This window comes from Piliocolobus tephrosceles, chromosome 7 (assembly GCF_002776525.5).
Source record: "Piliocolobus tephrosceles isolate RC106 chromosome 7, ASM277652v3, whole genome shotgun sequence".
Taxonomy (NCBI): domain Eukaryota; kingdom Metazoa; phylum Chordata; class Mammalia; order Primates; family Cercopithecidae; genus Piliocolobus; species Piliocolobus tephrosceles.
Genome location: NC_045440.1, coordinates 53,929,385 through 53,938,297, shown reverse-complemented (window position 1 = coordinate 53,938,297; position 8,913 = coordinate 53,929,385).

The following is an 8,913-nucleotide window of genomic DNA, read 5'->3' as shown; positions in this document are numbered from 1 at the left end:
TTGGGAAAATCATTTTTATAGTTTTCTATGAGTGCACATGCTGCTTAGACAATAAATTCCAGTATAAAACCATTAGCCTGAAAAACTTATATTATTTATAAATATGCATTTTCAAATTTACCTGACATGTCAATATACAATCTATATTCAAACTGAGAAGCATTGGTCCTTCTCAACATTTGTTTTGAAGGCATTTATTTTATGACATAAATTTGTGGGAGCAGTTATGTGGAAGTGGAGGATATTTAGGGCTATTGTTTTTCCATTCACTTGGAGTCTAGAAGAGATATTCCTTCATTTTAAAGGGAAAAAAGTTGATAATTGAAAGCCAAAGTTTTTGTTAACCTCCTGTTCTTTTAGAAAGGATATGAGCCTGTAAGTCTACATGAGGAGAACTGTAAGCAGGTGGTAAGAAACTTGACTTTTCAGAAAGTCAGGCTTTTGAGCTACTAAATATTCATAGGGCAGACGAAGCAAAGAAAAGATAAGCAGAAGGAAGGTGTTTTTGATATTTGAAATGGAAACTTTCTTTTACTAATAATGAAAGCCGGTAAAATGAACAGTGGTTTCTCACATTCATTCTGCTTTTGAAATTTATCCCGTCTTACTTTTCTCTCTTCTGAAAGGTGGGAAGGATACAGGTTTTCTTGGGTCAGAATCTATCCTGTGATGATATTGGCCCAGGAGGCTGCTCTCTGATAGTCTGGTCTTTCACAGCCAGCAGTGTTTATCCCACATTTTAATTGACTCTGAAGTTACTTTTACAGTGTAGCTTGCTCTCTCCCCCAGATTGTAATAAACCTAGGTCCTGAGAAATATCTTGGTAAGTATACTTTATATACCATCATCTTTCACTTCTAATTCTTACAGAAAATGCCAAAACTAGCAAGAGGTTTGGGCTTCTTAAAAAATTAACATTCATATAGGTAGTTAATTTTTAAACAAATTTTCAAACACATAGGCACTAAGTGGGATGAAAAACATATGTTCATTCCATAAATCAAGCATATATACACAGCATTATATGCAAGCAATGGAGAGTTTAAAAGATTATAAAATACAGTCCCTAACTTCCAGTTTTCATCCACAAAACAAAACAAAACAAAACAAAATAATTTACTACATGATAGCTTTTAAAATATTTAAGTTTTTTGTTATATTCAAGATTACTGTTGGCATGTTGACCACAGTTCTACAGTGAGGACTCAGCTTTACGGAATGTGAAGATAATAAAAGATCTTGACTGAGGTTTTCAGAGTTATATAAAAGAACTGGGTCATTCAGTCCTTAAAAATTCACACATAAAATTAATATGAACTCAAGTAAATAACATTGCTATAGTAATTTATTAAGAGAATAGTGATGATATTTTAATAAGCCCAAAAATCTGAGATTAGGGAGTTGTAGCAAGAAGTTGCAGTTCTACATCAATCTTAGCATCAAATTAATTTAGTTTTTTCTATTATTTATGGTTTTCTTATTAAAAAGTAATACATGTTTATTGTACAATGTAATATAGAATATTAATAATTATATAATTTGAATAATACAGAAGAACAGAAAGTAAAAAGTGAAAGTCAATCCTATTTTCTGTAGTCTTTAAATAGGCAAAATGGCAAGCAACTCAATATTATTTGGTTTAATATTACTTATGAAGTAGCAACATTCTAAGTTTCTTATACTGCTTTATAATAGGAGCTTTTGAAAACTGAACTATGTAAATTTGGTCATTTACAATGATCACATTTTGGGAGGTTAATATTTATAGCTGCTAATAGTTAGAAGTGGGTCAGTGTAATAGATTTCCTCTACACAATTTCAAAACACAGAAATATATAATGTCTTAACGCTTAATCGTGCCATGCATACTGACATTAAGGAACCTTAAATGGCATCCAGTAAGGTTGCAACCCCATTCAGGAAAGCCCATTTAAGCCAGATGAGATAATAGTCTATTTTTCAATTTGGCTAATGCTCCAGCCACAATCCAGGGACAAAATCTTCTGATGATCCCTGAACCCAGGAGCTTTTGAAAACTGACCTAATCCAGTTGGGAATTTTCAGCTGAAAAAATGCACCATTCCCTATAATTTGTGTAAGTGCTTATGTTCTGTTCATGCACATCGTTCATTTTGCTGGTGAAGTCATTCCTAGCATCCACTATGCCAGTTGGTAAATCTCTGGTGCTGAATGTGTGGGAAGTAGCTGGAAGTCTTGTGGTCAACACAGCAGAATGTGGACTTTTGACTTGGGTGTTTAAATGTAAGCTATCCTTGAGGGTTTATCCCATTATGGTTCTTCAAATGCTATTTACTCATCACCAAGTTGTGGGATTAAAACTAACACTATGAAACATAACTTCTTTTTGTAGTCTAGGCAGTAGAATTTTCAAGTAAATTAGATATTATATGCATATTATTAATAGAGTTCTTACTCTACAGAAATAATAAGTCACGTTGAAAGAACTGACACTGCACATCACTTATAATGGTTTATTGGGCTCTGGAAGACCTTTATGGTGTTCTAACATAAATAATGGGTGATATAGAACCATTCAAGTCAGATGAATCATTTGGAGCTGGCAAAAAAAATCTCAAAATTTTGAGATTACCAGAAGAGTAACAGAACTGTACATATTAGACACATGTAGGCATATTTCTGACCACATTAGTGCAGTGAACTATCAGGGAAGTTAGATGAGAAGGCTGGAGCTTAAGTGCCAGCCCTTTTCACTTAATAACTGTGATCTCGAGGATGCTACTTAACCCCTATGGGTCTCAATCCCTTATGTTGTAAGTTGTAATCGGATAATATCACATATTGTGCTCTTGTGAGAACGAAAAGAGATAAGACTTAGAAAATCATTTCATATGCAATAAATATTATGAGGGCAGTAATGTCCATATATTAAAGCATCGCGTTTAGACTTGGAAGATATTATTTTTAAAAAACTTCACTATCTGAGAGTATGGAACATCAAGGAAATTATACATATAGAATGGAAAAGGAAAAATAGTAAGACAAGAGGTGAGCAGATGTCATACCTTACCTCTTAAAAGTCATGAGAAGTCTGAGCTATATCGTAAACTGTATGGATATTCCATGAAAGCTCTCTAAGCTTGTCTTGTTGTAGAGAGCAGGACAAAGATCAGATGTGTGTTTGTTAAAGTTCATTCTAGCTGCGAAATGGATAATGGGGCTGTAGACCAGTGAGTTTTTCATTAAACATTGGCTCAAGCCATGACCCAAAGTTGTCTGGCCATATTTTGATAGAGCTATTCAATGTATTTTAATGGATAAAATGTTATGCCTGGGTGCTTATTCAAAGCAGAAACTTAATATTAAGTAAGGACAATTATTTTTAGATGACTCAGGATATAAAATCTATTGTAGCTGAAAGAGCTTGTCAAATGAGGGATACTTTATTTTTATTTGAAACGTTCTTGATTCTATGTCTCAGTTATTTCACTAGTCCATAATTCTTCTTTATCTTATATTGGAAGATACAGTTTTTATATATTAAGTAGGTCAGTGCTGTCTTTTTCTTTTTTCTCTTTTAAAAATTATTAAGAACATCTGAAAGCCTTCATTTATATAGATTATATCTACTAATATTTGCCATATTAGAAAATAAAGCTGCTGCATTTTGAACTATTTGTTTGTTTGTTTGTTTGTTTTGAGATGGAGTCTTGCTCTGTAGCCCAGGATGGAGTGCAATGGTGCAATCTTGGCTCACTGCAACCTCCACCTACCAGGTTCAAGCAATTCTCCTGCCACACCCTCCCAAGTAACTGGAACTACAGGCACGCACCACCATGCCCAGCTAATTTTTGTATTTTTTAGTAGAGACGGGGTTTCTCCATATTGGACAAGCTGGTCTTGAACTCCTGACCTCGTGATCTGCCAGCCTCGGCCTCCCAAAATGTTGGGATTACAGGCATGAGCCACCGCCCCTGGCTAAACTTTTCATTTATTAATTCAATTGAAATGATAACAACAGATCCATTAAGTATAAATATAAATAATATATTTTCATAAAACAAAATTAAATTTTATAAAACAAGCAAACAAAAAATAGAGAGGAGAATAGCATTGTTTTACATTTTTATAAACCCCTTTAATGTCTGGCCTAACAGAGGACAGCAATTCTCATATTTGGATCTCTATTTAAGTTGTTGCAATATATTGTTTGGTTAAAATATATGAAGAAAATCCAATGTCACACAGGTAGTTGGAAAAGGAAGGAGTATTTTAGTAGCCACTTTAGACAATTGTGAATCTTGTTTGCTACTAGAGCAAATCAGACAAGTGGTAGTTTCTTCACGTTGTTCACCAATGTGGAATTTGAAATCATTTCAGTGAGCTTTTCATACTGTCTAACATTAAAATCCATTGCATTTTGAGTAGGTCTTTTACTGAACATGACATTGTAGTATTATGCATTAGATTTTGGCAAGATACTGCTTCACTGAATTATATAGATCTTCCAAATGTTGACACTTTTCATTTGACAATATGAAAAAAAAATCACTCTAGTTAATATTACCATAAGTTACACCAGAAAAGTCTTTAACAGGAAACTCTTAAGCTTGCACTGGTTTTTACAAGCTTTCCAAGGTTCTGATACTCACTTGCAAACTCATGTTTTGTCATTGGCAGTGAGCACTGAGTTGTTGCCTTTTTTGAAGTGACTGGCTTACTCTGTTCATTTTTGAGAAAGTGCCTGCCAAATACTCAAGTCTAAATATCCATGGTTTGTCAGTAATTCTCTCAAGTAAAAATGGTGTTCGTAAAAATAAATGGTTTGTTCAGCTTGCAGCCCACACAATCCCACATATGAATTTCCTTCAGATTTACCACCATATTTTAGTATCTAGTGGAAATGCCTTATGTTTGTCATCTCATCACACAGAATATTAAAAGACATAAAGGATAATATTTAATAAAATTATTAGTTTTTCTTCTGATTTTTTATATGACAGTGGCATATCGTTTTTACTGAGAGTGTGTGGTGAAGAACTCAATGCTGACTTGCAAAGTTTATTGCAACTGCTTTGACTCATGCTAAGGCATCAGCAATTTAACCCACCATTGTTCTTGCACCATTAGTGCAAATGTCAACACAGTTAAAAAGGCAAATAAAATCTGAACATTATTACAAAAGTAGTTTTGACTTTGTGAACTCCATGGGGGTTCCACAGATCATACTTTGAGAACTGCTTGCACAGGTTTTCCTTGGTGCAGGTTGGTACCCACGACCTTAGGCCTCACTGAATGTATTATCGACTGATGAGAACCCCATGCAACTGAGGTCAAAATGGTGCATCCAATTTCAGGTGAAGTAACTTGGTCTTTGTTGTGGACGTCTGGTTTTATAAGAGTGCAGGCAAAAAAATAAGACCAAACATGTATGGATATACGAAGGCCTGTGGTTTACCAAAATGTGTCCTTGAAGAGTACAAATATGAAGGCGTAGGGATAGAACTTCGAAAAATATTTGACAGCAGAATAGCCCCCATCCCTGGGCCCTAAGGGCTCTCCAGGCTGTGTAGTTGCCCTTTGCACCCATCTGGAATGTGTGAGGTACATGTTCCCATCAATTGGTTACATCAGAACACATTCCACTCATTTATACCTGTGGATGTCTACCTCTGAGCAGTCAACTGTCTGGGTATGAACTCCACTGAATCCCACTAAGGGGCCTCTCAAAAGGAAAACTCTAAACACCCATGCTATGTGTGCTATTGCCAGAAAAATGCGATTGTTTCAGCCACTCAAAGCTTGCACCTTAGGTCAGTCACATTATGTTCCTCTTCAACAGACAGCACATCATTAGCATACTCTGAAAACCTTGTTAACATTTTCATAGTTTCTAACAGCAATGGCAAATGGATTTTTAGGAACAAAATGTTCCCCACAGAACATGAAAACTTATTTTTCAACTTAATACAAATAATAATATAAAGTATTCTCCAGTTCAGAATTTTATATTTTTAACTAGGATTAGGTAAGTATCAGCTAACATTGACCAGCCAATGTCCTTTAACAAATGGTAGGCAAATAAATTGTTCTGCTCTCAATGTAATATTTATGTAACCAATATTGATTGATAAGGAACTTTTTAAAAACTTTAGTGTTTCTTTATTACAGAAGAAAATAATGTTATTCTGTAATAAAGAACAGTGCTTTTACTCAGCCACTCTTTTTATCCTCTCTGTGACAACTTATTTTTACTGGGTTTCTTGTAAATAGCTCAGAGTTGGATTTTTCTTTTTGTTCTTAGCATGTATTACTATCTTTACTTGCAAATGAAAGATTGTATAGCATTTTTAGTGCTGTAACTGTTACATTTCAGTCTTACCTTGGACTTTTTTTTTTTTTTTTTTTTGAGACGGAGTCTTGCTCTGTCGCCCAGGCTGGAGTGCAGTGGCCGGATCTCAGCTCACTACAAGCTTCGCCTCCCGGGTTTACGCCATTCTCCTGCCTCAGCCTCCCGAGTAGCTGGGACTACAGGTGCCCGCCACCTCGCCCGGCTAGTTTTTTTTGTATTTTTTAGTAGAGACGGGGTTTCACAGTGTTAGCCAGGATGGTCTCCATCTCCTGACCTCGTGATCCGCCCATCTCGGCCTCCCAAAGTGCTGGGATTACAGGCTTGAGCCACCGCGCCCGGCCTTACCTTGGACTTTTAACCAATCTAAAGAAATATTTGTTCAAATGGCTTTAGGAAAAATGGAATGAGCCATAACACTTGTCTTCTCGTTAGGTTCAACAATTTTTAAATGTGAAATCCTAACAGTGAAAAGGAGAACCATTGCTAGCCTCTGTGACCCTCCTCAAGTGAGGGTCATGTTCTGAAACAGAGACCGTGAAGCTCTACCACATTGGGAGAAAACTGTACACAGAGTCCTCAAAAGCCCTCAAGGCTCTTGCATGGACTCCTTGGAGATCCCATATGGTTCCAACGATTAGAGAAATGTGTGGAGTTAAAGGCTCAGGATTTGGCGTGTAAGATAACCTCAGGTAGGGAAGAATTCATTCAGTGTTTCCTAGATTTAAATATCACCCCAGGATCTCCACTCTCTGGCATTACAGCTTCACTTATCATCTGGTTTCACCCCACTCCAACACCTATTTCCTGGGTGTTTGACTGGGTTTAGCAGAATGACATCGCTGAGTGCCTGGCTCAATTCTTATTTACCACCTCAGTTTACCCTCAGATACTATCTTCCATGACCAAGCTGGGGGGGAGCTTGATTAATGTGACCCTTGATTTTGGCATCCTTGAGCTTGTTCTGAGCCACAATTAATACAGCTATCATAGCTCAATAAAAGAGGTCAATTCCTTCTAATATTACACCCCTAGAGCCTGTGTCTAAAGTGGAAGTCTCTGTACACCCGTATTTTATAACTTGGGACCTGTGGACATGGAAAGAAATCTGCTGACACAGGAGTCCATGGAACTCAATAAAGAAACACTGTAAATTTTGGTCATCACTTGACACCAACAATGTTATGAACTTCTTATGGGTTGAATTGTGTTGCCCCAAAATTCATAAGTTGAAATCCTAAGCCCAAGCGCCCCAGAATGTGACCTTGTTTGGAAATAAGGTCATTGCAGTTGTAATTAGTTAAGATAAAGTCATATTGGAGTAGGGTGAGTTCCTAATCCATATGACTGATGTCTCTATTTTAGATAAGAGGGAAATTTGGGCACAGATTCACATGCAGACAGAATACCATGTGAAGATTGGAACTATGCAGCCAGGAGCCCAGAACTACTAGAAGCTAGGAAAGAGACCTGAAAAGTGTCCTTCCCTACACCTGCAGAAGGAGGATAAACTTGCCAACACCTTGATTTTGGAATTCTGACCTTCAGAACTGTGGGATAATACATTTTTTTGTTCTAAGCCATGCAGTTCATGATATTTTGTTATGGAAGCCTCAGAAAACTAATAGAGAACTCAAATGCAAAGTGAGGCAAAGAAATTACATAATACAGGTTGAATATACCTTATCCAAAATGCTTGGGCCAGAAATGTTTTAAATTTCTATTTTTTTAATCTTAAAATACTTGCATATACATAATGAGATGCCTTGGAAATGGGATCCAAGTTTAATCATACAATTATTTATGTCTCATAGATACCTTATATATAGGCTGAAGGTAGGATTTTCTGAAATATTTAAAATAATATTTGTGCATAAAATAAAGTTATGGCTGTGAACTGTCACAAGGTCAAATGTGAAATTTGCCACTGGTGGCATCATGTCAGCACTCAAAACGTTCGGATTTTGGAGCATTTTAAATTTTAGATTTTGGGATTAGGTATGCTCAACCTGTAGTTGTAAGAGGTGAAGCCACCTGAAGTTCTGGATCACGTGGAGACTTGGAGAATTTTTCTCTCTTACAAGGATTGTAAAATGCACCGATCAGCACTCTGTAGCTAGGATTGTAAAATGCACCAATCAGTGCTCTGTGTCTAGCTAAAGGTTTGTAAAATGTGTCAGTCTGTGTTCTGTAAAAATGCACCAATCAGTGCTCTGTGTCTAGCTAAAGGTTTGTAAAATGTGTCAGTCTGTGTTCTGTAAAAATGCACCAATCAGTGCTCTGTGGCTAGCTAGAGGTTTGCAAAATGGACCAATCAGCACTCTGTAAAATGGACCAGTCAGCACTCTGTAAAACTGACCAATCAGCAGGATGTGGGTGGGGACAAATAAGGGAATAAAAGCTGGCCACCCCAGTCAGCAAGAGCAACCCTCTCCAGTGCCCTTTCACCCTGGGGAAGCTTTGTTCTTTCACTCTTCACAATAAATCTTGCTGCTCCTCACTCTTTGGGTCCGCAGCACCCAGCTGTAACACTCACCACAAAGGTCTGCAGCTTCATTCCTGAAGTTAGCAAGACTGCAAACCCA